Genomic DNA, 24,745 nt, shown 5'->3' with positions numbered 1-24,745 from the left:
AGCTTCCCCATATTAGGCGGGGATGTAGTCATTTTAACTGTCCGGACCATGTGGGGTGGCTGTCCAGAGCACATTGAGACAGCTGTCACAGACACAGTTCTATTTGTTACCCTATCCCCATACTGTAAAAACAGCTGGCACTTCCATGTTTCGTGTTTTGGGTCTGTATCTCCGGCCGTGTTTTGCGTCTGGATATGTTCCAAAACACCGCCCTTCCGTGTTTTGTGTTTTGAGTTTCGTGTTTTGAATCTGTATTTTTATCTTTAACCGCTAAATTAGCAGAATTTTTTTATTTTTTGCTCCTATGTTATTATTAACCTCAATAATATTAATTTCCACTTATTTTCAGTCTATCCTGAACACCTCACACTTCACAATGTTGTTTCTAGGCCAAAAGGTTGCAATGAGGTAGCTGGATGGTAGGCATGTCAGACAGTCCATTTATTATTTACAGTTTCTTATATAACACAGCATATTCCATTGCGCATTACAATTGGAACAACAGTGGTTAAACAAACTGGGTATTACTAGTAACAGACCGGTATAGAGGTAGGAGGTCCCTGCTTGCTATCTTACAATCATGTATTATATTGGCAGGAAAAAGATGCAATATTTCAGCAGTTGGGCCTTCCACAAACTACCTTTGTTTTACTCCAGTGTCTACTCTTCATTGCAATTTAATATCTAATACAGCACCACTCCTCTCCCACAGTGCCCGGATAACTCCCCAGTGTGTCATCACTCGTCAGTAACGCAATTTAAATTTACAAAAGCACCCCTCTCCCACAGGACTGGAATTATACAACAGTTTCACTGGACTTGAATTATACAGCAGTATCACTGAACCGGAATTACACACCAGTAGCATCACTGGACTGAAATTATGCTCAAGAAGTATAGTTAGTATCACTGTACTAGAATTACGCAGCTGTATCACTGGACTGGAATTACAGCTGTATTACTGGAATTATGCACCAGTAGTATCAATGAACTGGAAATACGCACCAGTAGTATCACTGGACTAGAATTATGCACCAGCACTAGTAGTATCACTGGACTGGAATTTTGCACCCGCAGTATCGTATCACTGGACTAGAATTATGCACCAGTAGTATCACGAGACTTGAATTACACACCAGTAGTATCACTTGACTGGAATTACGCACCAGTAGTATAGTATCACTGGACTGGAATATGCACCAGTAGTATCACTGGACTTGAATTCTGCAGCTGTATCACTGGTCTGGAATTACAGATGTAATACTGGACTGGAATTATGCACTAGTAGTATAACTGTACTGGAATTATGCACCAGTAGTATCACTGGACTGGACTTTAACGGCAGTACCACTGGACTTCAAAGGCAGTACCACTGGACTTAAATGACAAAACCAATGGACTCTAATGGCAGAACCAATGGACTTTAATGGCAGGACCACTATACTGAACTTTAACTGCAGTACCACTGGACTGAACTTATGCAGCAGTATCACTGGACTGGACTTTAATGGCAGTACCACTGGACTGGACTTTAATGGCAGTACCACTGGACTGAGTTTATGCAGCAGTATTGGATGGACTTTACCGGCAATACCACAGGACTGGACCTCTGCATCAGTGCCACTGGACTGGACCTCTGCAGCAGTATCACTGGACTGGACCTCTGCAGCAGTATCACTGGACTGGACTTCTGCAGCATTATAACTGGACTGGACTTTAACTGCAGAAGTATCATTCAGCACCAATGGAGCAACACAGGACACCAGCAGCACTAGGCAGCACAGGACACCATAAGCAGCACTAGCACTAGGCAGCACAGTACACCAGCAGCACAGGACTGAACTTATACAGCAGGTCACCACTCCAACAGACCACCACAGCCCCAAAGCATGTCCACCCTCTCCAGTTCTGGAGTGAAGATGGCGGTGCCAGCGTGGGATTAATATAGAGTCCGGATCTCGCAAGATCCAATGCAGGATCATGACGTTTTGCCGCGTTTTGAGCTCCGAGTCTGGGTGGGAATCTCCGGACAGTGTTCGGGTCTGTACTCAGATTGGGGGTGTCCGGGTGTATTCGGATTCCCATAATCCGAACCCGCTCATCCCTAGTAAAAACACATTTGAGTTTGCACGCCCTGCTGTGACATCAGTCCATGCAGCCCTTTTACAGGCAGTCAGCTGATCACCTGTACAGACAGACAGACATGCAGATACATCAGCAAGATTTTGTTTGTGCTGCAATCATGATGTCATTCACAAATATATTACATTGCTCTCAAGCTCTTGAAAACCGGATACGGGACCCTCGCGCCAAGATCCTCTGTGGTGCTGAATAGACGCTGTGCATGCGCACAGCATCTATTCCTTCAAGCTGGGACACTTCCGGCCCCGGGTGGGGGGCGGGACCGTCCCAAAAACCAGGACAGTCCCGCAAAAAACGGGACTGTTGGGAGGTATGATATCAGGTGTACCACTACCCATATATATATTATTTGTCACTTAAACGAACAATATATTGTTCTAGTCCGTACTTAGCAACACAAACATAGGTACTAATGCCCCTTGTCAACAATACACACCTGTCTTTAATGTTTGTCTGTTAACAATGATACTGGCAGTGCAAGCAGAAAATATATCTAGCATTATTCTACACAGCTCTTGTAGTATTACATTTGCAGAATGGTAATATTATCAACATAACAATATTAACCAGTTTAGTGTAAGCTCATTATTTATTTTGTGTAATATTTATGTTAAAAAAAAATAAGAATCATATAATTAACAATGATAAAGCTTTACAAGCAATGGAACAAAATCCAGTCCCCTATAATACTGTATATAATGATTTCTCCTAGAACACAGCATAATACTACAATGCCATTTTATTTTCCTGCGTCACCTCAGCCCATCCTGTTCTGCTATGCACCATCTGCATCCAGAGACCACATACAGCTTCTGTGATACTTCCAGGAAACACTGTCATGTTAATTAAATGTGCACAGTAATGATTCCCCTTCTTTCTGTCCTGACATGTTGTATTTCCTCATGCTCTGACAGAATATACGAAATCATAAAATAGATCACATGACTTCCACATTTTCCTAATCATGCACTGCACAGTTCACTTGCATTTTTTTGTTTTTATCTTACCCATAACAAACAGCTGTATACTGTACGTTTTAATCCATCAGGTTGACTGTATAGATTTCCTGTGTGTTCTCTAGGCATGCTCAGTTGAAGAAGCTATCACATCTGTCTTAAAGGGGTCAAGCCATGCAGTTATTTAAAAGGGAAACACCACAATCTTCTCTTTTCATGTGGTGAATGATACATATGCCTATTATTCTGTTTTTAAATAGTTGGAATATTGACATAAAACTTACTTTACACCTATAATTGTGTGTAAAATGAAGCCTACTAAAGCAAAGAAGTCTTACTGTGGTATTTGGAAATAAGTCATTTGCATAATACTTTTTATATGAAATAAAATAGCAGTACTCAGAAATACCAGTAGTAATCTAAAGTTACAATCATGTGATACAAGGTCTATAGTATAGGACATAATCTAAGTATTCAGATGCTTATTTGAATTATTTCTGAAATTAGTTAATTGATTTTCTTCCCTTTTCCAAAATTAGGTACTGTATAAATTTTGATTTGTGCACCTGCACCTTTGACTTTGTATGCAGTTCTACTGAAAGGTCTCCGCAGGGTCGCACCTCTCAATTGGTGTGCACCCCAGGACCCCACCCCTGTATACTGTATAAATTCATACCAGAAAGCAAGCTCGTGTATTTCATACCATTATCATCTGAAAAAAGCACTGTCTTTACATATGGATTTTATAAAAAAAAAAAGGTTATTGAAAAAATGCATTGTTTTGCTTATACAGTATTTACTTTGATCTCTTATTTGATCTACACACATGCCGATATTAAGACATTTTCTAAGTGACTTTGCTTTGTTTGGCAAAGACGCTTAGAAAATGCCCCTAAATCGGTGTGCGCAGGGGCTATAGCAACAGCAATGCGCGTCCCCGCACGTCGCTGTTGCTGGCAGAGATTGATGGACAGTGTCAGAAACTTTGATGGACAGTGTCAGAAACTTTTTTATTGGAAACTTTTTTATTGGTTGACCATTTTTTATGTCAGTCTTTGCCTATGTTGATCTTGTGCATACTGAGCATTTGGTATCGACCTAGACACGTTCGACCCATTATACCATAACCAAAAGACCCGAGACAGACCCTGGTTCCACTGCAGCTCCCACCAGAGTTATTTTATATTACACTGCACACAAGTGTAGTGTTAACTGTTCTGCCGACAAGCACCAGGGATATGGCTCTCTCCATGCTTTAAACAGGAACCGAGTTGGATGACACTACCTCATTAACAGGTCCTTCCCATGTCTGGTCATTATGCAGGTTGGATTCCTGGGTCAATGGACCATTTTATATATATGGCTAACTGACTTCAACTCTGAACTAAGAGGGGCATGGCTCATTACTAGGCAACCAAAAGCCAATGCGTGTAATTTCTTGCATATTTATAATAGAGATGTGCACCGGACACTTTTTGCGTTTTGGGTTTTGGGTTCTACTGGGTTTTGCCAAAACAACCCCTTAACGTTTTGGTTTTTGGGTTTTGGGTTCTGATTTTTTTTTTTTTAAAGCATAAAAAACACTACTTTTTCTCCTACGCCAGTGGTTCCCAAACTTTTTAAAATCATGGCACCCTAGAGCATCAGAATATTTTTCACGGCACCCCTAGTCCAAAAGTTTCTTATTCTTTAAATTGATTTGTATGTTATACATGGGTTTATTTATGGGTGAGGGACAGGATTAGCTTCTGTTTGTCCACATATTTTATTATTGGTAGCCCACAAGCAATGTTTTTGCCTTTACAATGACCATAAATAATTTCAATTGCTTCTAGACCACTAATCCAAGGCACCCCTGCAAGTGTCCCGAGGCACCCCAGGGAGCCTAGGCACACAGTTTGGGAACCACTGTCCTACGCTATTATTAACCTCAATAGTATTCATCTCCACTCATTTTCAGTCTATTCTGAACACCTCACACCTCACAATATTGTTTTTAGGCTAAAAGGTTGCACAGAAGTAGTTGGATAACTATGATAACGACACAAGTGGGCGGCACAAACACTAGACTGATACGGCAACCTTAGCATCACCCCTGAACTGATATGGCACTCTTAGCATAACCCCTGGACTGATATGGCACACTTAGCATCACCCCTGGACTAATTCAGCACACTTGGCAGCACCCCATGAATTATACTGCAGACTTGGCTCACCCCAGGAATTATTTGGCAGACTTGGCTCTCCCCTGGACTGATATGGCACACTTAGCATTACCCCTGGACTGATACGGCACACTTAGCATCACCCCATGACTAATACAGCACACTTGGCAGCACCCCATGAATTATATGGCAGACTTGGCTTACCCCAGGAATTATACGGCACAGATGGTGGCACCCCTGACCTGATATAGTACACATGATGGCACACATGGTATTATACGGCACACATGGCAGAAACCCTGGACTGACACAGCACACATGGAATTATACGGCACACATAGTGACACTCCTGCAGTAAAAAGAGTTATTCTTTTAATAAAAAAATGGCAGCACCCCTGAATTGATTCAGCAGACTTAGCAGCACCCCATAAATTATACAGCACACTTGGCTCACTCCTGGACTAATACGGCACACTTAGCATCACCCCTGGTCTGTGACGGCACACTTAGCAGCACCCCATGAATTATACAGTAGACTTTACAGCAACGCATTAATTATATGACACACTTGGCTCACCCCAGAAATTATGCGTCACACATGTGGGCATCCCTGACCTGATACAGCACACATGGAATCATACGGCACAGATGGCGGCACCCCTGGACTGGTACGGCACACATGGCGGCAGGCATGGAATTATACGGCAGACAAATTCCTGCAGTAAAAATAAAAAATTGGATTCTTTTCATTATAAAAAAGATCAGCACACCTGGAATTATACGGCAGACTTAGCAACACCCCATGAATTATACAGCACTCTTGGCTCACCCCTGGACTACAGCGCAGTTAACAGCCCTTGCAGTAAAAAAAAAAAAAAACACCTTATTTTTATTTTCCTTATTTAAAAAAAAGGGCAGCTCCCTGGTCTGGGACACATGGGGGCACCCCTGGAATTATACGGCACACATGTGGGCACCCCAGGACTGATATACAGGACACATGGGGGCACCCATGGAATTATATGGCACATATGCGGGCACCCCTGGACTGATACGGGACACATGGAGGCACCCCTGGATGGATACAGTACACATGCGGCACCCCTGGACTGATACAGCACAAATGTGGGCACCCCTGGACAAATACAGCACACATGTGGGCACCCCTGGACAAATACAGCACACATGTGGGCACCCCTGGATGGATACAGTACACATGTGAGCACCCCTGGACTGATACAGCACACATGTGGGCACCCTTGGACAAATACAGCACACATGTGGGCACCCTTGGACAAATACAGCACACATGTGGGCACCCCTGGATGGATACAGTACACATGTGGGCACACCTGGACTGATACAGCACACGTGAGCACCCCTGGACAAATACAGCACACATGTGGAGCACCCCTGGATGGATACAGTACACATGCGGGCACCCCTGGACTGATACAGCACACATGCGGACACCTTTGGACAAATACAGCACACATGTGGGCACCCCTGGATGGATACAGTGCACATGCGGGCACCCCTGAACTGATGCAGCACCTCTGGACTTATACATGTCATTGGCAGCAGAAATTTAAAAAAAAAGGTGTTTTTTTTGCTTTGAATTTTTTTATTTATCTAAAAGAATGCAGCACTAGCAGCCCCCTCTATGCATTAATGACCCCCCCAGCAGGTTTCCCCCTCACCCCCCTCAGCAGACAGCACGGACACATCCATGCTGTCTGGAATCACCAGCCTGTTTGATGTTTGAAAACGGCACCGACTGCCGGGAACTATATATCCCCAGGTTTCGCGAGAATCCGACGTGGGATGATGACTTTTAGCCTCGATTTGGACTTCAAAAAGATGGCGGTAACCGGCAAACTCCTCGGATCCAGCCTCAGATCAGGTAAATTCGGGGGGGGGGGGGGGGGGGGGGGGTTCGGATCTCTAGGATTCGAACCCGCTCATCTCTAATTCACAATGGCAGTGGCCAAGCCCATAGACTCTGATGCTAGATATATGAAATACATTTTGCGCTACATAAGTCTTAAAATTGTGTTGTTACATAAGCACTGCTATGCCTAATACAAATAATAATGCAAACAGTATAAGGTTGGGCTGTTTTACAGTAACCCATCGTCATATAAAAATAGGTTCATGGAGAGAACTTCTACAGAAAATTTTAATTTCTGATATAATAATAATGATAATGTTATTTATATAGCACTTTTCACCAGCTAGGGCTCAACAAGTGGTATGCAGAGTCAGTGCTCTGATATGCTTCATGTTTCTCATCAGTTTAGAGCACCAATAGTACTGTTGAACTGTGAGTCATTGAATGCAAGAGCTGAAATCCCCCTAGTAATTTGATCATCATATCCGATGCTTTTAACACCCAGTTAGCGTATCGGACACCCTCCCGGAATGGCCCCCGCAGTGCAATGACTGAAATATCGGCATTGCACGGCGGGGACGGAACTAAAATTACGCGACGCTGTAGGCACGCCCCTAACAGGGCATCATCTGTGTGGCCACGCCCCGGACCGCCTCTTTTTCCAGTCCTGGAAACGGCCCCGCCCCCCCTGCTTGACAGAGCTGGCTGCCCTCTCCCGGAGAGGGCAGCTCAAAAGTCGGCAAGTATGGCGTATCGGTTGCACTTCGTGTTAAATTCATTCACAGGATGCATGGCTACCTGAAGCTGGGTACACATTAGATGACAAATGATAAAGTGCATACACACTGGAGGGTATTCTGGTTGATTTGCAAGGATGTGAATTTGCAGCCTTGCTAATCTAACAAACCCCGCCTTGCGAATTGTGGACTGGCCGCCACCCATTCGCAAAGGAGATTCCCACACAGGGCCTGCGAATGGATGTTGTACAGTAACATCCATTCCCAGCCTAGTGGGATCACCCACATCATTCGATGGTCGGCGACCATCGAATGACGGAGAAGGTGCACGCATATAAAAGTGACTCTCAAGTCACTTACATATGCATGGTCACTCGGGAGGAAGTGGGCGGGCAGCTGACATCCAGTGAATTGCATGAGAACGCCCAGCATTCTCATGGGAATGCCCATGAAAAGCTGGGCGTTCCCATATGCAAATGGCCTGGCCTGCCACCCCCTGCCCGCACATTTGAGTGCAAGGGCCCTGCAAACACCCAGAGTAATGCACAAAAATTACCCTGCACATGCGCATACACCCACTAATGGAGCCCCTGCGAAATTTCTGGTCCGTGCGAACTGTGCAATACATTTAAATTAGTATGCATGTTCAATTGCTCACAAGAAGCGACATCACCATCCTACAGTATATAGCATGTGCAAATTCCTTCTCAGATGGACAAAACCATGTACACTGCAGGGGGCAGATGTAACAGGTGCAGATAGAATTAGATTTGGGTGAGTAATTTTATTTCTGTGCAGGGAAAATACTGACTGCTTTATTTTTACACTGCAATATAGATCTCACTTTAAAGAAAAACCCCACCCAAATCTAATTCTATCAGCACATGTTACATCTGCCCCACCTGCAGTGCACATGGTTTTGTCCATTTGAGAAGGAATTTGCCTCTAAGAGTGAACTAGAATAAGGCCCACTGGCCGATGTAAATGATTTGTCGTTCCTAATCCATTAATATTAGGCAAATGGTTTAAAATGTTGTCTAATGTGTACCCAACATTACATATTTTACTATATGGTTAATTACAACACCCATGTCTCAAATGTGCCATGAATGGCGTGTTTATGCAAGCAAAAATATATGTATTTAAAATGAGATACACTACAATAATTAATTACAAAGTTTGTGCCCAAGCAAGCAATGTGATCTTAGGCCGGTTTCACACACTCCGGCTCCTGCCGTACGGTGAAATCCCGCACGGCCAGGGAGCCGTGCCGCACACACTAGTTTATCATGGAAGGGATGGCCACAGCCCGGCAGCCGTCCCTTCCAGTGGCGTGATCCGGCTGCAACCGTGCGAGCTCCGTTGCCACAGGGCGCGCGGGCGTCTCGTGCTCGTGCGCCCCCCCCCCCCCCCCTGTATAATACCCTGTACACATATGTTGCACATTATTAATGCCCTTATACACATGATACACATAATGGCCATTACACATGTCGCACATTATTAATGCATTTATACATGACACACATAATGCCCCTTACATATATGCCGAACACTATTGCACAACCAACCCACCCGCAGACAGCACTCGCACAGCCGCTAACACTGTGACATCTGCCTCTGCTTGGATACAGATGTTTCCTCATACATCTTGACTCAATAGGCCATGCAGCTACTGGCCAGTTCTGCTAACGTTGGGTGCCTTTTTTGCTGAAAATTAATCTTATTTGCATTGTTATGACCAGCACACACAAGGAGCTTCCAATGATTAAAATGATATGCGGCATGCCTATATTCTGTGTGCGACTGTGGCTGTACCTGCAACAGTGATTTCCATGAATACACTATTTCATATGCAGATACAGCCTCACTCACACACAGAATATAGGCATGCTGCATATCTTTTTAATCCGCAGAAGCTGCTGGTGTCCCTAGGCATTCCAAATGCCCATGGCATTTGCCTAGTTTGCCTATGCCTAGATCCGGCTCTGTGCTTGGTCTCACTGTCTATTGAACTCACATTATTTTGTTTTCCTGCCGTTGTAATAACAGGTTAGGATTTATCGAATCAGAAATACAGAAACATGTACAGTAAGTGGCAATCCATCTGGTAAGCCGTGTGGTCAGTACTGAAGCATGCAAAATATTATTTCTTTAACGCAGACTTTTTCGTCTCAAAGTAAATATACCTAACTGTAATAACAAGCTACAAGTACACAGCTGTCATGCATTATTAAATGAATTTGCAAATATGCAAAAGTGATGATAAATAGAAAACGAAGCGTACATAATATGTAATCACTTTCGAAAATAATGTGTTCTGTGTAGCAATTTTGACACATGCCAAACATTTCAAATATAGGAAAATATAATCTAATTACTAAAATTATTGTCACATGTTTTGCTTCACAAGTGAAGGGTGCAAAATTATTGCATTTCAGACAATGGATGGATTTGTGTAGGTTAAATTGGTGACAGCTTCTACGGGACCATAACTATTGGAACTATGCGTAATAATAAAAGGCAATGAACCAAAATACCCATTTGTGAGGAGTCACATATGGAATAATTTGTATAACAAATGAGATCCATGGAGTTGGCAAGAAAAGTGCCTTATATATACATGAAAGAATAACTAGCTTTCTGCTGGATCTCCTAATAGAAATAATATGTACAACTTTCATCAGTTATAAGTCTGCCTGTTTGATGAACAATTATATAAAGTGTAAATAAAAGCAATGCGAAATATTATTTTTAACAGCAACACATTGGTGTGATTGTGGGAAATGAAATGTTAGATCATTAATATAGCACTATTTTTTAAATTATTTAATAATGACTTTTAGCTAAATTCCAGTGAAATGTTTAGCAGCTTTCTTGTATTTAGGAATTCTCCCATTATTTCTCCCAACTTTATGAGTTCACTCAAGTGTATGGGGTTTAAGTCAGGATTCATGGCAAACTATAGATTTAAAACAATTGAAAAAGCTACAGGGTGTAAGTTGGATGCAAATGTAAAAAATGGTTAGGGGGGGTGATGTCGTGGCGAGTTGTGATTGGTTAGCAGCAGCCATCTGTATTTAAAAAATGGCTCTGCTGAAATGGGTTATGTCTGCAAATTGTACCCTAATGGATGATAGCAACTGGATATATAATCCAGGCCTGCACCCAGAGGCATAACTAACACTTTGTTAATGACCATCAGTGACCATCTGAGAGAGAGAGAAAGAGAGAGAGAGAGAGAGAGGCACACACTAGGCTTCATGGCTATGTTTGAATAATGATAGCAAGGAGCTGATTTGCTGGGGGTTTATCACTTTCAATTTTATCATTTATTAAAGCTTGGTTCATCCGGCCCATTGTGTTTTCACCAATAATGGCAAATTGTATTTCACCAAAACCTCATAACAGGTGATGGACTTGATGAAATCATTGTGGTTCATATCTATTTACATGCTACAGTCCATGTTTCTTTTACTTGTTGGATCCTCAATGAGGATATCAATACTGCTATTTATAGACTGGTCACAAGCCTAATTCCAAGCAAAGTATCACTTAAGAATTTTTGGTTGTACACCCTTCATCTTAACGGAGTCCTCACCTGCCAAGAAGATGGCAACTATTACCTGAAGACATGCATCTGACCCATCGATAGAATGAGAACAAAGCTAGGTTATAGTTATCTAGTGTCAGAAACTGAAATACTTAGGTTGTTACTATAAAAAGAATTTTGAAAAGCAGTTCATGTTAACAAGATGTTATGTTCAAATAAAAAGTTCTGTTTGTGCAGTAAAGTTTGTTATAATATCCTTTCATGGACAGATGTTTCAAGAATGATACTAGTGTAGCTCATGTTATAGGAACTCCTTGGCCAACTTCAGCCACATTATACTGTGCTCATATTCCATACAATGCACTCAATCTTCTCAACATTCAGCATTCACCCACAACACATCTGAGTCCCATTGTCAATATAATATTGTAATGGCAAACACAATCCATGTCCTCATTATACACCTATCAATACCGATATTAATATAGCCAGATGAACAATAAGTGAAGTGCGCAGTTTACATACTATGTCAGTAAACTAATACCATTTACTCCTAGCTACGAGCGTACCAAGTGTAGCACAGCGTAGCGAACCTTTGTCCGTGCTAGCAGCAACGCTATACAGACGCCAAAAAGGCGGTATACTTTCGCTGGACCAAGTACCCAAACCGGTGTACACATGTAAAGATTGTTTCCTTATTACCCCCTGTCGCTTAGAGCGAATAAACGCCAAGAAACAGTCTTAAATAAAGGGATTTAGTCCCTATATTCTATTTCAGTCCCTAGCGGACAACAGGGGGTACAGAAAGGAAATAGCACATATATACAAGTTATACCGTTAGTGATACAAGCTAACAGTTGGATCTACTAAACAAGGGAAAACAAAGAGATACATAATATAATCAGCCACACTACATACAGGAATACAAATGTTACCGTCATATCAATAGCGCAGCGCGGTCCGGTGGAGCTCACTAGGTCCAAATAGAACTTAGCCCGGTCAGGATGGAGGGGGGGAAAAAGCAGTGAAGAAGTGACCGAGCCAGCCAGGGATCGCTACTTTTATAGTGTCCTCACAAAGAGAGGTCAAAGGTAGTTTTCATTGGTCCAAGAGTTCAAAAGTCAGGTCCTCGTGGATTGGAGCAAAGGGGATGCACTTTAAGTGAATTGGTGCAGAGGGAATGTACTTCTGTGACCTTTGTTAGCTGGCATCGTCATGGGGGGTCGTAAATCAACCACAAGAACTGGTTACAACCTGATCCTTTGTCTTCCTCAGTTCACATGGCAAAAGTACATAGATTATGGATTTTGCCTGTAATTATCAGACATTAGGACTTGCAAACTTTTCGCTACGACCGGAGTGCTGCGCATATGACACGGAACATAAAGATACTAAACATGTACAGAAACAGTTGTGTATTATTGGTTAAACTATGTGCTGTGAACTAACCCTACATTTAACTATACTTTATTTCGTGTAAGTGTGGGATATGAATTTATGTGTATTAGTATGGCTGCGCTCAAGGTTCGCTTCGCTACACAGAACTTGGGTATTATACTTTATTTGCGCAACTCTGCAAACCAAAATGGCGGCCATACCATTCTAAAAATGGCATGTAGAAATTCAACTTTAACACACCCGTCAAAGATAGGCAGAGTGTTTTCCTTTTGATTCAATTTGTGAGCAGGTTGATAACGGGAGCAGAGTCAGGCTGCTTAATGCCATGATCTCTCTTTTGGTCAGAACATATATTAGCTATAGAAAATCAGATGTAGGTTTGAAGCTCACAATTTTGTTCAAACATGATGAGCTACATGATGACCCCTATTGTATATACTTTATATAACAGGTATTATAATGTTATGGTACACCTTGAAAAAGAAGTTCAGGACTTTTGAAACACATTGGTGGAAGAGTAAGACAGTACCTGGGAGAATCCATTGGTTGGCTGTAAAAATGGAATCATATGCTCCAGATAGCCGTTGGTGCGCTGGGTCATTCACTCAATTTGATATTATACATTTCTATACTGTTAGACGTTTCCTGCTGTTACTTTCATTCAGATACAGTAAATGTGGATATCATTCTAAACCTGGACCCGGAACTCTTATATGTGAGAACTGCTCATTTTGTATGTTGTTTTCTACAACAAATGCTGTCTCCTCTCCTTTGAGGAAACCGTGAAATATATGGTGGATTTTGGATAGACATTTTCTGCATGAATCATACAAACATTTTGTATTTTTATTCATTTTGAGTAATTACAGAATGTCTGAAAATGATTGTGAGAGCCAAACCTCTGTAACCTACTGTACATCTGTTTTTAAATTGTTCTCATTCTGTGCATGTGGTGAAGCACACTAGGTTGCCCTGGGTCTTGTGGCTGCTCATTGTGGGTAGGAGGAAGGTTTATTGTTTTTTTATGTAGCAGCTATGGTTTATCTTGACAATTGTCTTACAATACATCCAAGTCATGGGTGTATTTGGATTCTGCTGGGGTCAATTAATTAGTATTGAGATGGAAAATAAAAAGAGTTTTTTTTGTTATGACTATTTGGCTGGTCAATAGTGTCACTGTCACAATGAGCACTTTAGACAGTGCCATGGTCATTGTCATGGTCATAGGGATTTTGAATTGCTGAAAAGTCTTGTCAGTATTCTGAATGCTTTGTTGTCTATTGACCATCCTGACATTCTGCAATTAGGGTTTAAACAGGGATATTGCAATCTTGTAAGAAACTTATTACCATGCCTGTGTTGGTGGTGTCATTGTTGGATGCTCAGAGAGGAAAGATTCTGCTTCCCTATGCAAGCTTTGATGATCTTCTGGAGTCTTTGGTAAGTGTGGCTCCTATGAAGTAGGTACAAAGAGTGTAAGTACTACAACATGTTGTGCCTCAGAAATAGAAAACTAGGCTCTTTTGTGAGAGGCTTGCTCATATGAGGAAGAATTGTGATGGCTCTTTCCCTATTCAATGGCATTCCAACCTTACTGTCACAATCACAGATCATGGGGTAGTTTTGCAGCAAATGCAGCAAAAGCCCTACTTTAATAAAGCAGGTTGAGAGTATGACATGACTGCCTTGGGCTGAGAATCAGGCCCTATGAGGAATGAGTGTTCCGTTCCTCTCCATAATAGTCAATACCCTGAACAGTGGGATGAAACACATGCCCTTGCTTCCAGAAATTTCCCATGATGGTTTTAATTTGCAATTTTCCCCTGACGGAGCCAGAATGCATCCATACCATAGTTTCAGGAAATGCTTACACTAGCTATAATATTTTTTTGTACTGTGTATATATATATATATAAACAAGAGTACTAAACCAAAAGATCAACATAAACAAGAGTGCTAAACCAAAAGATTGACATCAAATGTGGACACAATCTTGCCAGGCTCAATAGCTTAATCTGGCAAACCTGTCTCAAAGCCCCTATTCTTATACAGTATCTCATGTTTGGAACTTTTCTTTGTATGCTGCTTCCAGTGTTTGTACTAAAAACAGAGCAGTGGGAGTGGGTCATGTTATTGTATCAAGGAGATGCCAGGTTGGAACTTCTTGAAAAGGCCAATTTATCTTCTACTTATGGTCTTCCACCTCATGTGTTTTTATTTCTAGATATGAATAACTTGTATGGCATGTTTTCTGTGGACAGTGGTGGAGTATGGCTCCTACTCTTTCTGACTCTCAAATATGGTGGTTAGTCCATACCCCTCTTAGCCGGAGAACATCTCCAAACAGCAACAATGCATGTGTGATCCATTGCTGCATCTATAAATGCAGCATCAGGTCACTGTGCAACACCCCATGCCACCTGAGTAACCCTCAAGTTACACAGACTGGCCACTATAGCTCCATTGTTAAATCCAGGAAATCTCCATTGGAAGGCAAAGACTTCAGCCTTGGCAGTCCTCACAAAATGGAGGCAACACACCTCTATTTGTAAAATAGAGCCCAATGCTGCCCCCTACCAACCTCCAAAAGTCTTCAGACTATTAATCACATAACGTCTGACCTCGCTGTGTGTGATGTTTCAGGACCCATACTGCAAAAGTGCAGTACTGGTTCAGCGCATGTGCAGTTTTCCGATAATCATAAAACTGCACCCAACTCACCACACCCAATGGCATATGAGTCAGACCCACTACGTTAAACATCAAAGTTTCTTGGAAGGTCCATGGTGCATAAATGCAGTAGCCATTTCTTACTACATGTAATGATAGGTGCTACTCTATCATTTTAGTGCCACAAACAAAAAGATTGCAGGTGTACTATTCAATCATTACTAAATAGAATATTTAGTATGCTTCAGTGCTAACACTGGCTTCCCGAAAACATTTCAGCTGCCTGGCCATGGCTCCTTCAATCAATTATTTACCAGTGGAAAAATCAGCACTTTTTACCGTTTTTAAGTCAAATGTAAATTTGACCTATTGAAACGTCGACTTTTGAAAAATCCTGCTGGGGGAAAAAACATGTACTGTAGATGAGCGAATATCTCGCTGATCCAGGTGTATCTGTTGAAACTAGCTATTTACAACTACTGTATTTTTTAATCATGTTTCACCGAAGCAATTTTTACTTGTAAAAAGTGAAACTGCATAGGCCAAACATGACTAAAAACTGTCCGAAAACAGCCACAATTTTTGTGCTAGCCAATAAAACAGGCCTGAATATACAGTAAGACCTCCATAAAGAGCTATAAAGTGCTGAAATAAGTAATGTAACATTGGGATGCTTTAAAACAGCCCAGTCAAAGCAGCTCAGGGGACCCCATGCGCCAAAAACTCACCCCTCAACTGACATACTATATAAATCTGACCTTGATTCATCATTCCTGTGAGGTAATATCAAGCAGCCCACCTGCCGCCTTTTTCCAAAAGGTGGCAGGTACGGCTGAGGGATTTCTGACCAGCGCACACTCAATCTATACAAATGCCGGTCAGATCAGTTTAGAGCAGTGGTTCCCAACCTTTTTTCTCTCCCGTACCCCTTGATTAAGCTTTTTATTTATAAGTACCCCCTCCTCTCAATTTGAACTATCCACAGTACTTACAAGTGGAGTGGAAGTGAGCGGTATGTGTGTCCTTATATTAAACAGTAGCTGAGGAGTAGTGTGTGGTCAGGAATTGAGTCCCTCTGTGTCTGGCTGCTGGCTGTGTACTGTCTCCGGGGTTCCCGCTAACGCCTGTAAGATTAATGCCACTGCTTCTTCCACCTGTGGCAGTGCAGGTAGCTCCCAGTGGATTGCTGATCAGGCAAAAACATGAGAAGACGCTAATGACGATGCAGACAGAACCGGAAGTGATGTAACATGATTCGTCTCCATGGCAATGGGAGACTTATCCTGGAGACTTCTTCTTCTTCCGCCATTACCAATATTATTTTCAAGTACCCCCAACTGGTCTGCAGAGTACCCCCAGGGGTACTAGTACCCCAAGTTGGGAACCACTGGTTTAGAGGGAGAGTGCACTTTGTGAAAGAGGGGGCGAGATGTAATAGGGTGTGATTTTTTAGACCGCTAAAAAACCGTACCATATCGCACAGGTCAATGTGCGATTTTTTTTTCAAACTTCGCATATGTAATAGGTTGCACATTTTTAGACAAAAGTCAGCAATCTGCATACAAAGACAAGGTTGCAGGTGCACAACAAACTCCCAATTTATTAATAATAAACATTGCAATACAATTTTGCATATTTAGCGAGGTTCTTCGCATAGTTATGGCCATAAGTAATGGCTTGCCCACCGCGTCCAGGTGACCTTATTAGTTGGGCAAGTCCCTAACATTTTGGGGGGATACAAATCTAGGGCATGGAGCACCCCAAAGCGAAGCAGTTGAGTGACCCCAGGGCAACACAAGAGTGAAAAATAAATATTGTGAAAAAAATGAGGATAGGTTAGTGAGAGAGGCTGCTAAAAATAGCAGGGGTGAGGTGAAATGAGAGATAAAGTAGTGAGTGGTAAAGTGCTGAGAAGTGAAGGTGGGAAGTGAGTTACATTGAAACAAAGCACACGATAGGGATGAAAGTAAATATGAAAATAGGTGTTAATCTGTATAAAAGTCAGAAATCGCATGCGTAAACCTTTTTAAAAAAATGGCGTGGGGTCTCCCCTCCCGAGCAAAACCAGCGCCGGACTCATTGAGCTGATCCTGGTTCCCCTGATCATGCCACAGCGGAGGGACACTTTTTACACAAGCTCTCCAAGACGAAACATGATGACCATGGTTTATTGGGGAACCCCAAATAAAGGGGTGCCCCACCAGGCTTCACCGCTCCAGGGCTTAAACCCGGGGCTGTTCCTAGGCATACCTGGGCAGTGGATGTCGGGCTGATAAAATAAGTGCAAAAATGAGATTAAAAACATTGCTTTTACAGTAGAACTACAAGTCCAAGAAGGCCTCCCACGCATGCTGGGACTTGGTGAACCACAATCCCAACACGTGGGGCATTAATGGCCCCCTTATACCTGTAGTTCACCTGTAAAAAGAATGTTAAAATAAAGACAAACACACACACAGAATTGTAAAACTTTATTACAGTACATACATTTTATACAAATCTAGGTACTTATGTAATATCTGGGCTCCCGTTTTTCTTATGAGACCGCATCCCCTCGCGGGGCTCGCTGCGCTCGCCACGCTTCGGGCACGGTGGCTCGCTGCGCTCGCCACACTATATATAATCAACTCCATGTGTAGTTGGATAGTAGGGGTATGAAAAAATGGGGTGCATTTAACATGGGAGCCCAGATAATACATAAGTACCCAAATCTATTTACACATACATATCCTTCCTCACTATCATGAAGCTGGTCCTCCGCGGAACTGATAGCGGACAATTCCGCTGACCTCCGTTGTGGAGACGCCTACAGCCAATCAGGGATCAGCTCAGGCCTCCCTGATCTGTGCATGGTTCTGTCAAACTCGCCAGCCTGGACCTGGTCTATTCTGTGTGCGATTTTTGGTAATGTTTACCAAAAATCGCACCCTATTACATTTTGCTGTTTTCTATAAGTAAAAACCTGGATGCGATTTGTGAGATTTTTTGGACATGTCACAATGTGTGATTTTTAACCACAAAATGTGTGAATTAAATCACAATTCGCAGCCTATTACATGTGCGACTTTTAGAACACGTGCGATTTTCAAAAATCGAACATGTCTAAAAATCATACCCTATTACCTTTCCCGCAGGGTTGATAAAAGTCTCCCTCTTTGGTAAAAGAGCCAATAATACTTGCCACAGATGTAAGGACCTGCCTCACCATGTTAAATGGGCAAAGCAAGTCCATAAAATACCAGCAGAAACACCACTAATAATACATAAACTGTAGAGGACATGTCTATAGTTCTCCAATGCCTAAAACTCCTTTTCAGGCCAATTTTATTGCATGAGACTGTAGTATATTTGATCAATTGCATTCATGTTTTCTTTGTATGCTTAAAGTACCGTATATTACAATAATTTGGCTTGTTTTTGCCAGCTGACATAAAAGCATTAATGTGAATAACAGAGCCGAAGTGGTTTTTTTTTTTTTCAATGTATTTTTTAAAATGTATTTTTAATGAAACTTCTTATCAAATAATTACTAGTGGCATTTGTTAAAGCAGATTTCAGTTTATATATATATATATATATATATATATATATATATATATATATATATATATATGCAGAAAAAACAACAATGAGCGCTATACTGATTCACCAGAATAAACACAGTCCAGTATTTTAAAACCTTCAGAGTATTCTCATGAAGGATTGGGAAGGCACCAGAGTCCGTTCTAGAACCCGCAGCTGGTTTTTCAATCTCAGGAGGAGAGAATCTCTGGAACCCACAGAGATGGAAAATCTATTGGGAAGTGGAGAAAAAACAGCGCTTCATAGTGCATTAAACAGAGTTTTTTAATTAGGACAATAAAAATATCCACGGTACAATTCAGAATAGCCCCGTACCAAGATTATGCACTCTGTGGGCTGGGTACCACACGGTTTGTAATAAGCACAACACAGGCATATACTGCTCACATAACCATCGATGGACTCGAATGGACCTCTATCGATGCGCCGCCACGCTGGATTGCAGGACGGGGAACGAGAAGCCACAGCCGGAGAACACGTCTGGGAGGCAGGTAACAGGAGCGACGTAAGCCACGCCCTGACGCGTTTCGTCACAAAGACTTCGTCAGAGGCCCTCTGACGAAGTCTTTGTGACGAAACGCGTCAGGGCGTGGCTTACGTCGCTCCAGTTACCTGCCTCCCAGACGTGTTCTCCGGCTGTGGCTTCTCGTTCCCCGTCCTGCAATCCAGCGTGGCGGCGCATCGATAGAGGTCCATTCGAGTCCATCGATGGTTATGTGAGCAGTATATGCCTGTGTTGTGCTTATTACAAACCGTGTGGTACCCAGCCCACAGAGTGCATAATCTTGGTACGGGGCTATTCTGAATTGTACCGTGGATATTTTTATTGTCCTAATTAAAAAACTCCGTTTAATGCACTATGAAGCGCTGTTTTTCCTCCACTTCCCAATATATATATATATATATATATATATATATATATATATATATATATATATATATATATATATATATATATATATACATACATACATTATATATATATATATATATATATATATATATATAGCCAGTGGGACGGCGGCACTCCAAAGAAAAAAACACCAGAGACAGGCTTAGGTAAACCGACGTTTCAAGACCGTCAGGTCTTTTTATCAAGGTGCAAAAGAGATGGGGAACAAGTGAGACATAACATACATAAATACCTGAGAGACCCGTTCACGTCTCCTGCCGCAGCTCCCCGGGCGCCTAATGATGACGTCATCGCGTTGGAGCATCACAGGAGACGCGAAGTGATCCTGTGCAAACACAGAGAAACAGTGAGCCAATGACAAATGTGTATGGGTAACCATAGCAATGGCACCCAAACAATAATAAACACGTATTTAAAAACAGCGAAGTTGACATGTAAAATAGTAGTAAGAAAACGGATAATGCTATCAATAATGCATTAACATAAGAATACAGGCTATGACTCTTTTGCTTACATAGCGGTATATAAATATCTTCCCTCATACAAAAAAGGTGCACAGATGCAGGGAGACAAAGGCAACAGCAAGTATTACATAATACAATGATCAAAGGAAACAGGATAACCCCAGGTGCTCATTTAAGCCCCTGGGGGCCAGTGTGTCCAGGCGATAAATCCACCTGCACTCAGCTCGTAACAGCACAAGGGACCTGTCACCCCCTCTCTTGAGGGAGGGGACATGGTCGATTATGCGGTATCTGAGCGAGGTAAGTGGGTGTCGCGCCTGCGCGAAGTGTCGCGCCACTGGTTGTTCACTGGATCCAGACTCAATAGCTGCCTTAATGGCCGACCTATGGGCTGCTGCCCTTTCCTTGAAGGAACAGTCGGTTTTGCCGACATAGTGTCGGCCACAAGGACAGCTAATGAGATATACCACAAACCGTGTATGACATGAAACCCGATGTCTGATTTGAAACCTCTTCCCGGAATAGGGATGAAAAAACGCATCGCCTGGGGTCATGAAGCTACAGGTGGTGCAGCCGCAGCACCTGTAACACCCCGGTTTCGGGGTACCCAGAAACGTCGTTACTGGGGGAGGGAAAATCACATCATTTTTGACCAGTAGGTCGCGTAAATTGCGGCCCCTGGTGTAGGCACACATCACTGATTTGTTATTTAAGGATGGTAAAGAAGTATCAGTGCTGACTATCGGCCACCGATTGTTAACACATCGTCTGATATCGGGGCTCTTTTGATGAAAAGAGTTAACCCAAATCAGTTTATTTTGAGTTTTTTCATCTTTGGGGGGCCTGGATAAATTATGGTCAGGACAGGGCAAAGCCAGAATTTTTCTTTTGGTGATTTCTAATTCTTGGGGAGCATATCCCCTTTCAATAAATTTGTCACGCATGACATCTAAAGCTTCTTCCAATTTGTCTCGCTCACTCGTGATCCTATGGACCTGCAGCATTTGGGAAAAGGGGAGGCCTTTGATTAACGGGACCGGATGATGGCTTGATGCCAGCAACATGTTGTTGCGGTCGGTGGATTTAGAAAAAAGAGATGTAACAAAGCGGCCCTCTTTGATTTGAATGTTAAGATCGAGGTATTGTACCTCAGATGGATGGATAGTAAAAGTAAATTTCACTGGCGAGGGACTGGCATTGTGTTCAGTGATCAGGTCTGTTAATATCTGGGGATCTCCTGCCCATCCAATCAGGAGGTCATCGATGTAACGGGTGTATAAAAACATCGAATCTCTGATGGAGGGTCTCGTGAAAAAAAGCAATTTTTCAATGATAAACATAAAGGCATTTGCTAGCGACGGGGCCACAGAGGACCCCATCGCACAACCACGGAGTTGTAGGTAGTATCTACCATTAAATAAAAAGTAATTCCGTGTTAGAGTAAGTTTTAGTAATTGGTAGTAATTGCAATTACTAAAACTTACTCTAACACGGAATTACTTTTTATTTAATGGTAGATACTACCTACAACTCCGTGGTTGTGCGATGGGGTCCTCTGTGGCCCCGTCGCTAGCAAATGCCTTTATGTTTATCATTGAAAAATTGCTTTTTTTCACGAGACCCTCCATCAGAGATTCGATGTTTTTATACACCCGTTACATCGATGACCTCCTGATTGGATGGGCAGGAGATCCCCAGATATTAACAGACCTGATCACTGAACACAATGCCAGTCCCTCGCCAGTGAAATTTACTTTTACTATCCATCCATCTGAGGTACAATACCTCGATGTTAACATTCAAATCAAAGAGGGCCGCTTTGTTACATCTCTTTTTTCTAAATCCACCGACCGCAACAACATGTTGCTGGCATCAAGCCATCATCCGGTCCCGTTAATCAAAGGCCTCCCCTTTTCCCAAATGCTGCGGGTCCATAGGATCACGAGTGAGCGAGACAAATTGGAAGAAGCTTTAGATGTCATGCGTGACAAATTTATTGAAAGGGGATATGCTCCCCAAGAATTAGAAATCACCAAAAGAAAAATTCTGGCTTTGCCCTGTCCTGACCATAATTTATCCAGGCCCCCCAAAGATGAAAAAACTCAAAATAAACTGATTTGGGTTAACTCTTTTCATCAAAAGAGCCCCGATATCAGACGATGTGTGAACAATCGGTGGCCGATAGTCAGCACTGATACTTCTTTACCATCCTTAAATAACAAATCAGTGATGTGTGCCTACACCAGGGGCCGCAATTTACGCGACCTACTGGTCAAAAATGATGTGATTTTCCCTCCCCCAGTAACGACGTTTCTGGGTACCCCGAAACCAGGGTGTTACAGGTGCTGCGGCTGCACCACCTGTAGCTTCATGACCCCAGGCGATGCGTTTTTTCATCCCTATTCCGGGAAGAGGTTTCAAATCAGACATCGGGTTTCATGTCATACACGGTTTGTGGTATATCTCATTAGCTGTCCTTGTGGCCGACACTATGTCGGCAAAACCGACTGTTCCTTCAAGGAAAGGGCAGCAGCCCATAGGTCGGCCATTAAGGCAGCTATTGAGTCTGGATCCAGTGAACAACCAGTGGCGCGACACTTCGCGCAGGCGCGACACCCACTTACCTCGCTCAGATACCGCATAATCGACCATGTCCCCCCCCTCAAGAGAGGGGGTGACAGGTCCCTTGTGCTGTTACGAGCTGAGTGCAGGTGGATTTATCGCCTGGACACACTGGCCCCCAGGGGCTTAAATGAGCACCTGGGGTTATCCTGTTTCCTTTGATCATTGTATTATGTAATACTTGCTGTTGCCTTTGTCTCCCTGCATCTGTGCACCTTTTTTGTATAAGGGAAGATATTTATATACCGCTATGTAAGCAAAAAAATCATAGCCTGTATTCTTATGTTAATGCATTATTGATAGCATTATCCGTTTTCTTACTACTATTTTACATGTCAACTTCACTGTTTTTAAATACGTGTTTATTATTGTTTGGGTGCCATTGCTATGGTTACCCATACACATTTGTCATTGGCTCACTGTTTCTCTGTGTTTGCACAGGATCACTTCGCGTCTCCTGTGACGCTCCAACGCGATGACGTCATCATTAGGCGCCCGGGGAGCTGCGGCAGGAGACGTGAACGGGTCTCTTAGGTATTTATGTATGTTATGTCTCACTTGTTCCCCATCTCTTTTGCACCTTGATAAAAAGACCTGACGGTCTTGAAACGTCGGTTTACCTAAGCCTGTCTCTGGTGTTTTTTTCTTTGGAGTGCCGCCGTCCCACTGGCTATATTCAGAGTACCGCTCACCCGTTACTTTTATGGAAGGCACCCGGAATTGAGTACATTATACCGCTTACCTGCTTTAAAGCCTCACCTAAGAGTGCCTCCTTAAGGAAAATTATTATATATATATATATATATATATACATACACTATAATATATATATATATATATATATTTCTATGTGAGGGTTCTCTGGAACAGGAACCAATAGGAGAGGAGCTGCCACTCTTAAAAGAGAAAGAGGAACGGTGCACACGGGGGAGATCAGACACAACTTGTGACAGAGAGAACAGAACTATCCCTTTTTGGGGGGATCCATTTGGCGCTTGTACCATCCTTTTTTCTCGATATATACAGTGGTCGAAGTGGGGCGGTATACGGGGGTATGGCATACCCCCACTTTAATCTGAAGATAAAAAAAAAAAGTTTTTTTTCCCCCTCAGGATGCTCTCTGATCACTCAGCAGCACATATTGTGCTTTTGTAATACCCCTGTACAACGGGACAGTCTGGCAGGGGACGTTGATGGACAGGAGGGTGTCCGAAGGTGCGCACTATATTCACTTTTTACTTTTCCATACCCCCACTTCAAAATTTCCATACCCCCACTTCAAAATTTCCACTTCGACCACTGGATATATATATATATATATATATATATATATATATATATATATATATATATATATATATATATATATATTTTTTTTTTTTTTTTAAAGCATAAGGATATCATGATTATTGCTAATATTGTAAATAAAAGGAAGGTTAAAAGCTAATCTAAAGATTACATTTTCAGGTGTCTAGTAACTGTTTAAATAAACAGTATTTGATCTCTTTGCACTTCTATCACTTGTGCAGCTATCCCCTGAAGCTAAGCCACTTACACTCAATGAAAGCTAGTTGAAAGATCACAGTTCAATTTAAGGGATTCTAAGCAACTATCTGATATCTTGCCCTTGGGGTCTGCTGCTAATGTGACAC

The 24,745-nt window shown here is 42.3% G+C and overlaps 1 protein-coding gene across 2 annotated transcripts in view; it reads right to left on the bottom strand.

The window, feature by feature from the left end:
- Positions 1-3,247, bottom strand: part of HMGCLL1 (3-hydroxy-3-methylglutaryl-CoA lyase like 1) — a 176,451-nt gene extending 173,204 nt beyond the window's left edge. For both annotated transcript variants that reach the window (XM_083177321.1, XM_083177320.1), the window contains exon 1: positions 3,150-3,247. The gene's annotated coding sequence lies outside the window, so the exon portion shown is untranslated. The remainder of the gene's footprint in view (positions 1-3,149) is intronic.
- Between the last annotated feature and the right edge of the window lie 21,498 nt (positions 3,248-24,745).

Source organism: Crinia signifera, chromosome 3 (genome assembly GCF_055691185.1).
Source record: "Crinia signifera chromosome 3, ASM5569118v1, whole genome shotgun sequence".
In the NCBI taxonomy this organism is placed as follows: Eukaryota; Metazoa; Chordata; class Amphibia; order Anura; family Myobatrachidae; genus Crinia; species Crinia signifera.
The sequence above is the reverse complement of the archived record's forward strand: the minus strand, read 5'-3'. Positions and strand labels throughout refer to the sequence as shown.